We start from the raw sequence: 7,798 nt of genomic DNA, 5'->3' as shown, positions 1-7,798 counted from the left end.
AGATCTATCCACCATCTGCCATGACAATAAACCTTTCTAGAACCAAGGACTTCTTCGTGTCATTGGGGCCTGCTGCTGTCAAAGCCTTCAGGCAGCTGGAACCATAGACATTCCTCCTGCATGTGGGACCAGCCACATCCTGGAAACCCACTGGGACTCCACAGCTGCAGCCTGTAATTTTTCCTTGGAAATCTATTTGGTCTTCTATAGGCTTCTTGTAATTTTATGCCCATCTCTTTGTTTAGGTGAGGGAAGTCAATTTTTTTATGAAATATTTAAAGATATTTTCTGGTCTTTTAAATTGTGAATCCTTACTCTCTTCTATTCTTGTTATTCCTCTGTTTGATCTTTTCATTGTTTTTAAATTTCCTGGATATTTTGGGTTAGGAGCTTTTACACTTTGTATGTTCTTTGATGATATGTCAATATCTTATATAGTATCTTCTACACTTGAGATTCTCTCTTTTATCTTCTCTATTCTGTTTGTGATTCCTGCAACTGTAGCTCCTGATATCTTTTCTAAGTTGCCCATCTCAGTGTTGCCTTGATGTGTGTTTTCTTTATTGTTTCTATTTCCATTATTAGGACATAGACTGTTTTGTTCAATTTCTTCGCCTGCTTGATTATACTTTCCTATATTTCTTCAAGGGACTTATTAGTTTTTTCTTCAAAGACTTCTACCTGCTTGTCTGTGTTTTCTTGTATTGTTTTAAGGAAGCTGTTTATATCCTCCTTAAAGGCCCAATCATCTTCATGAGATGGCATTTTACATCAGAATCTTGCTTTTCAGGTGTGGTTGGATATGCAGGGCTTGCTGTGGTAGGAGAACTGGCTTCTGATGGTATCAAATTGGATTGTCTTCTGTAGCTTATGTTCTTATGCTTGCCTCTGGCCATCTGGTTATCTCTGGTATTAACTGCCCTGAAAATCTCTGACTGGATCAGGCCTCCTTGGAGGCAGATAGAGCTCTGTGATATGGGTTAATGCCTACCTCATTGGAGGGAGGCAGTGCTGTTTCTGGTTGGGGGGTGAGGTTCCTTGATCTCTGGTTAGAGCAGGTGTCCTGAGGTCCTGTTTAGGGAAGACTTCCTGTGTTTCTGATTATTTCAGACCTACTGGGATACAGGTAGGATTTGGGTTCCAGGAACAGGATCTGCCACCGTTGCTGATGCAGGTGCAGACTGGAAGGACTGTGCCCCTTAGGCCTCCAGTGACCCTAGTTACTGCAGACTTCCTGGGAGACAGCCAGCCTGTGGCCATGGTTACTGAAAATCTCCAGAGAGACAAGTAGGCTGTGGAGTATGGAGAGTATTGGGCCTGAGGGAGAAACAGATGGGAAGGAAGACGGAGCTTGGGCAGGGGGATTCAAGTAGTCTGGGCTCTGTGGGTGTCCCAGCTGGCATGGGTATTTGGTAGGGAATCTCATCTGTGTCCCTGGTTATTTCTGACTTCTTGGGAAAGAAGCAGTTGTGGGGTATGGGAGAGTATCAGGCCTGCAAATCTTACCCAGGTGGAAGCAGACAGGAAAAAAGATGGAGCTCAGTGGTGGGGGGAGTAGGTCCCCCATGAGCCTATTCTTTAAAGAATATTTTTTTGTTTTTTCCAGTGAGTCTTCCTTGGAGGAAATTAATTTTTAGTTTAAGTTGATATCTATTGGAGATTGCTTCTGAGTTAGGGATGGGAGCGTGTGTCCACTTCTTTCAGTTGTAGACCCCCCACTGTTTTAGACCCATGAAAGTTCTGTGTATGCTGCCTTGGTATCAATCACGCCGAATTTAAAGGCCTTATTATCTTAGTAGACTCCATTCCCTTTTTTCTCCTGGAAAATTCTTTTTCAATTCTTCTTCCAGGTTACCTATTGTCTTGTTCATCTAGTCTGTGTCCGTGTCCGGTATGGATTACCTCTTGTGGGGTGGGACTTAAGTCAAATCAGATATTGGTTGGTTACTCCCACAAGTTTTGCGCTGCCATTGCCCTGTTTTGAAGAAAGGACACCATTATAGATCAAGTGTTTCATAGCTGGGCTTGTGTTTACATTTCTCTTTTGTTTTATGAGGAGTACATTCCTGTACTAAGGAATGCAGAATTTAGGGTAATGGTGTAATATATTTTTCTTTAATTCTAAAGGAGTTTATTGTATCTTATCTTTTTTTATGTGAATATTTCAACTGCTTTATGATGATGTTAAGGCTCGAGAATACAGTTTTGTGAATACTATGCTAACACTATTCCACTAAGCTATATCCCAGCCCAATATTCAGAACTATTAATATTGTTTCTTTTGGGACAAACCACCTTCTTCTCTTTGTGGAAAAAACCAAGTTTCTTCATCATGTTTGAAAATCCGTAACCTATATTTATTAGGAACTACTTTTGAATTAATGGGATGCTAGGAACCCCATTTCATCTTCTAAAGTACTTCCTATAATTTGGATTTAAATACTAAAAAAAGTTCTAACAGTATTTTAAGTTTCTAGGGTAAATAGCCTCCATTTGGAGAACAAATCATATTAAATACAGAACTGTAATTTCAATCAAATCTATTTCATAATTTTTTTAGATATGTCAGTTAAAAGGTTGAGATTTGATACATGTTTTGTAAGATGAAAAGAAATTCAAATAACAGTGTCTAAGTATTCTATGACCACAATGAGTAACAAACCCTCTCTTAGATTCAGTTCATCCACAAATTGGGGACATTATCCTTAAAATGAAGGAAAGACTAGAAATGATATAATAGAATCAACAAAAATTGACATCACCTCCTGTATGGGAACGAAAGCGCTGGAAAAATTATCATGGTGAGTTTTCTTAATTGTTCCATCTTCTTGTTTATATATTCAGTTATTCAAAGGGCACTGAATTTGGCTGCAGTGCTGACAGATATATTAAATACGGTATAAGTAGTGGGAAGTAAAGTGTACTTAAGGGCTCTGAACTCATGCCAGAGAACAAAAGAAACTAAGTAGAGAAAAATGAAGAGGTAGAATGAATTCTGTAAGGAAACTGGAAAACAGATGTACTATTTTAACTATAATCATATTTGTAAATGTGCTTGGATTTGTACAGATTTTACTGGAGGATGTAAAACTGCAAGTTTCTACAACTCTGGTGCATTAGCACACATGCTTGTGTGTGTATTTGTGTGTGTGTGTGTGTGTGTGTGTGTGTGTGTGTGTGTGAAAGAGAGAGAGAGAGAGAGAGAGAGAGAGAGAGAGAGATTTTAATGCCCCCCAAAATCACAAAACCTTATACACAGTATGCAATCTCTAGTCAAGCTATATTCCTAAGCAATGCATTTCTTTTAATCACAATGAGGCATACTATCCTTGTAATGTCAGTAACAATACTTTATATTATTTTATGTTTTGAAGTTATTGACAATTGTTGTCTCTTTGAATGTATCTCAATGACTGGACAAAAACCAATACACCATATGGAACAGCCTTATTGCTTCACTTCAGTGAGCTAAGGAATAAATTGTGCATCAATGCAAGAAAACAATCACTTGGTTCTCACTGTCGTGTATGACTGCCCTAAATAAAGAATGACAAACCCAGGTTCCTTATGAGGGCACAGAAATTTCAGTATGACTTTAATTGATTTGTCTATATCATGTCACTGTTTCATTCTTGTAAAACTCAGCAAATCACTGTTATCCCAACTGTTTTGAAAAGCAGATAGCAGATCATCTAGCAGGCCTTTCTGAAAAATCTCATACAATATCTCTGGAGTCCCTCTCCCACTTTGAATTTTTCATTGAATTTCTGAATGGTCACACAATGCTGCTTACCTAAGTACAATAGCTTGGCTTTAGTTTCCTGAGAAGTAACTTTATTTTAAATTCAGGAGTGAAAGAAGAGAACACTGAACCTGGCTTTCTAATGCATTTATTGAGGGTAATACTGCCTTGAGTAAACACTGACATATATGGCTGTTCCAATTACTACTGGAATGGATTTGCTGCCAAATGCCCCCAGGCTATGTAAATCTAAGCTTTTCTGGAATGATTAAGAGTGTAATTTCTTGGAGAATCTGTAGTTGGCTACCTTTCTTCAAAGTATGTGACTTACTCATTCTCATCTCGCAGCAATTAAATTCAGAAGTCCTCATTTTAATCTACAACTAGCATTCCCTGTAGAATGTATGTTCCATGGAATATTGGGTGTCATGAAGATTGTGGTAAAAATTAGAACATAGTTAGGAAGCAATTAATTTATGGAGAGTAAGATCAATTGCTACATCTCAGGCAAACTGTGATAGATGGACAACATATTTTATTACGTTTTCATTTCATCTATTAAGAAAGTTTAAATATCTTGGCAATATTTGGCTAGATAGATAATTTCATTATAATTATGTTAAAATAACAACTTGACTTAATGTGTTGGATTAAAAACCATTAAATATAAGTGACTTAACTAATTCAGACACTTTCCTAACAATCAAAGACATAATATCTTTACAAATGCTATACTTAGAGTGTTAGGATTTAAATTAGATGCAGTATTTTAAAAATCTTTACAATTTTTGGGAGTCAACTATGCTTTTAATCCTAAAAATTAAATTATGTATTATCATTAATATGTGTGAAAACGGAAAGTCCCATAGGTGACTGACCATACTAACTGAAAATGCATCTTTTTTTGTCAGCTATGATAATAAAATGTATGATAAATTTTGTTACATAGTTGAATCTGTAGTGACAATGATGGTTAAGTGTTTTCTGTTTATTTTTGAGATCATATGTCAAAAATTGAAATAATTTATACTGTCACTATGCTTAATGATCTTAATGAATATCAACCTACTAAAAGCTATCACGAGGACACTGAGATAATAGAGAATGGGAAGCTTTACCATGTTGTGTCATGTATTAAAGAAAGACTTTTATTGTTTTTCCCGCTATCTTGTTTGTTGGTTCATATTATGTAGAGACCTGGTAAAATAATGGACTGTGATCCTGCAATTTTACTTGTCATCGTTCAAAAGTCTCAGCACTATGGTGATATGTGAAAGAAGGTACATAATATGTTCTCAGAAGACTCACATGACCAGACTGAATTTTATCCATAGGGAAGGGATTCTGGTTTTTGTAGCACGCCACTAATTTTTACATGCTTTGATACTCAACATAAGTGAAAATTAGTTTTAACTATTTGTTTCTCCATGAAGTCCAGATATCACACTCTTCATTACAATGAAGGTAAAGTCTTTACTGATTTCATTTATTTATAGGAAAGTTTGTAAGTAAATGCATAGATATATGTGTATATGAGAAGTGGATAGATGGATGAAGCAAGAAAGGATGAAGCAAGAACGAGAAGAAGTGAGAGAAGAAGGGTTTGAAGAGAATATTATTTTATTATTAATTACTTGAATAGCATTCTCTCATATTAAATGAGGATAATGAAACCTTGAATGTTTCCATAGTTAGTATATTTAGGTTTCTCATTTATTTGCTATCATTGTTATACTGTGCTATTTGTAGGGGGGATTTCTCTGTTTGTTTGTTTTAGTTAGATTATTTTTCCTTTCCAATGGTGGAAAATAAATGTTCAAATGCAAAAATAAAGTCAACTTAATGGTGTTGGAGCACTGACTCAGTGGCTAAGTATTCCTTTCCTTTTTCCAGAGTTCATTTTATAAAATTCATTCCTGGTACCTCACAGCTACCTGTAACTCTACCTCCAGTGAATGCTATGTTTTCCTCTGGCTTCTGCTTGCATGTTCTCAGACATTGGAGATACTAATATAGATACATGCCGATATAATAATTTACACAATAATGATTTTAAAAATAGATAAAGCTAAAAAACAAACAAACAGCAAATTGTGAATATATGTTTGACAAAATTAGAAATTATGCCAAATGAAGGAAACAGAAACAAAATTTTAGCTTAGACTTAGATGACAAAACAAGACCATTTTTGGATAGAATATGAAACACTGATACTATGAGTCTCTTTAGTGTTTGTAAAGTTGACAGAAAAAGCAAGAAATATGGAAAGAAGTCAGGAAATACAGAAGATGAGAGCACATACATAGAGATCAGTTCTCAGAACTCAAGAGCAGTCCACAGCCCTGGGTTTATCACATGTAAATCAATATTTGAAAATGGGACTCTGCTGCCATTTAATAACCACGGGTCCAAGATGGTAACCATCCCACAGTGCAAGTGATCATGCCCTCAACAGAAAGATATTCAACAGTTAACACCACTGGAACCATCACCACCCACCCCCAAATAAGTAAGGGCTTTGAATTTAATACAGCAATATTTTATGATTTTTTCTAAAGAAAAATGAGATTATATTCAGGGAAATGACATTATCTGAATTATGTGTTTGAAATTTCACTGTAGTTATATGAGATATAGACAGCAAATACCATAAGGTTTATTATTTTTCGATATGCAGGAAATCATTAATATTTGTGAACAGAAGAAACCCTATGATTCTTCCTAGAAAATGAGACAACCAATTTTTCCCCATGACAACCCAAGTTCAAAATGAATATTACTGAAAAGAAAAAAGAATATTTTAAATTATAAAACAATATATTTTTCCCACTTTAACCATCTGTGAAATTTTCTTATCAAAATGACCATGGACACAGAACAAATTTTTCAATAGAAAGTCACAGATTCTGTCTTTTCACAAACAACCACAAGAACAAATTGATAGTTGTCTCTTACATGGCTGAGGAACCACTTATTAGCAAACTTAAAGTCAATAAGTTTTCTTTCTTACTTGAAGTAGTATGAATAGTAGTTTAACCCCTAAGACTCATTAACATCCTGATAGATACTAGCTGGCTTGCAGCATATAGCGAAGAAGGTACTCTCAATACAGAATGTCCTTTCAGCTGAGAAATTGTACTATGTAACTATTTGAGAAGGAACAAACTTTGAGGTCCAAAAATCTACCCCATTGCCCTGTCCCCATTGGTATCTGTTCAATTTATCCAAATCTTCATGTCAATTTCCATACATCATCAGACTAAAATATCTATATAGTCATCACAACACACACACACACACACACACACACACACACACAGAGAGAGAGAGACTTACACACACTTATACTTGCAATACACTTCTCTTTACATACAGGAATTCCAGAAGTGACTAAAAAAATTTCAACCAAATGAATGCTACATGTCAACGATATGATTTGTTAAAGAAAGATGTTACAATTGCAAAAGGCATGTGGCATAAAATCATATTTTATAACAAAAAAGAATGGTGTGTATCACTTAGTCTATGCACTGGAACCACAAATGTATAACATCCCTTTTATGGTTCCCAGAAGAGCCCTGTTATCTATCTTCAGTAGCTTCCAAGGTACTGTAACATTAGTATTAATTTAAGGAGAGGGCAATCAAATCTCGGGGTTCCTGGATGCCATATAGTTCAAATATCAACAAGTAAAATGGAATCGCAATTCTCATTCACGTGAATAAATAGATTAGTGTTGCCCAGTTTGAGAATGAGCATGTTTGTCATAAATGACAAGAAAAATAATAGAGTCTGTTGATAATTTTTCTTCTCAACAAGCTGTAAATCCAGAGTAAATTAAGAACACTTATTCCATTTAGAATAAAAGCAACACAATTATAGGTTGCCAGGATGAAATCTTGGGTAAGCCAATTTTCTATTTTAACTAAGATTTTATGAATGTTTCTTAAGTTAAACGATTGATAGAATTGGTTCAATAGATAGGGAAAATAAATTATCATGGTTTTCAATCCATTCTTTACATATGAATTAAGCTTTTTCTCCTAGATCTCCTCT

Source organism: Grammomys surdaster, unplaced genomic scaffold (assembly GCF_004785775.1).
Source record: "Grammomys surdaster isolate TR1022 unplaced genomic scaffold, NIH_TR_1.0 126076, whole genome shotgun sequence".
Lineage (NCBI taxonomy): Eukaryota > Metazoa > Chordata > Mammalia > Rodentia > Muridae > Grammomys > Grammomys surdaster.
Note: the sequence above shows the minus strand (reverse complement) of the source record.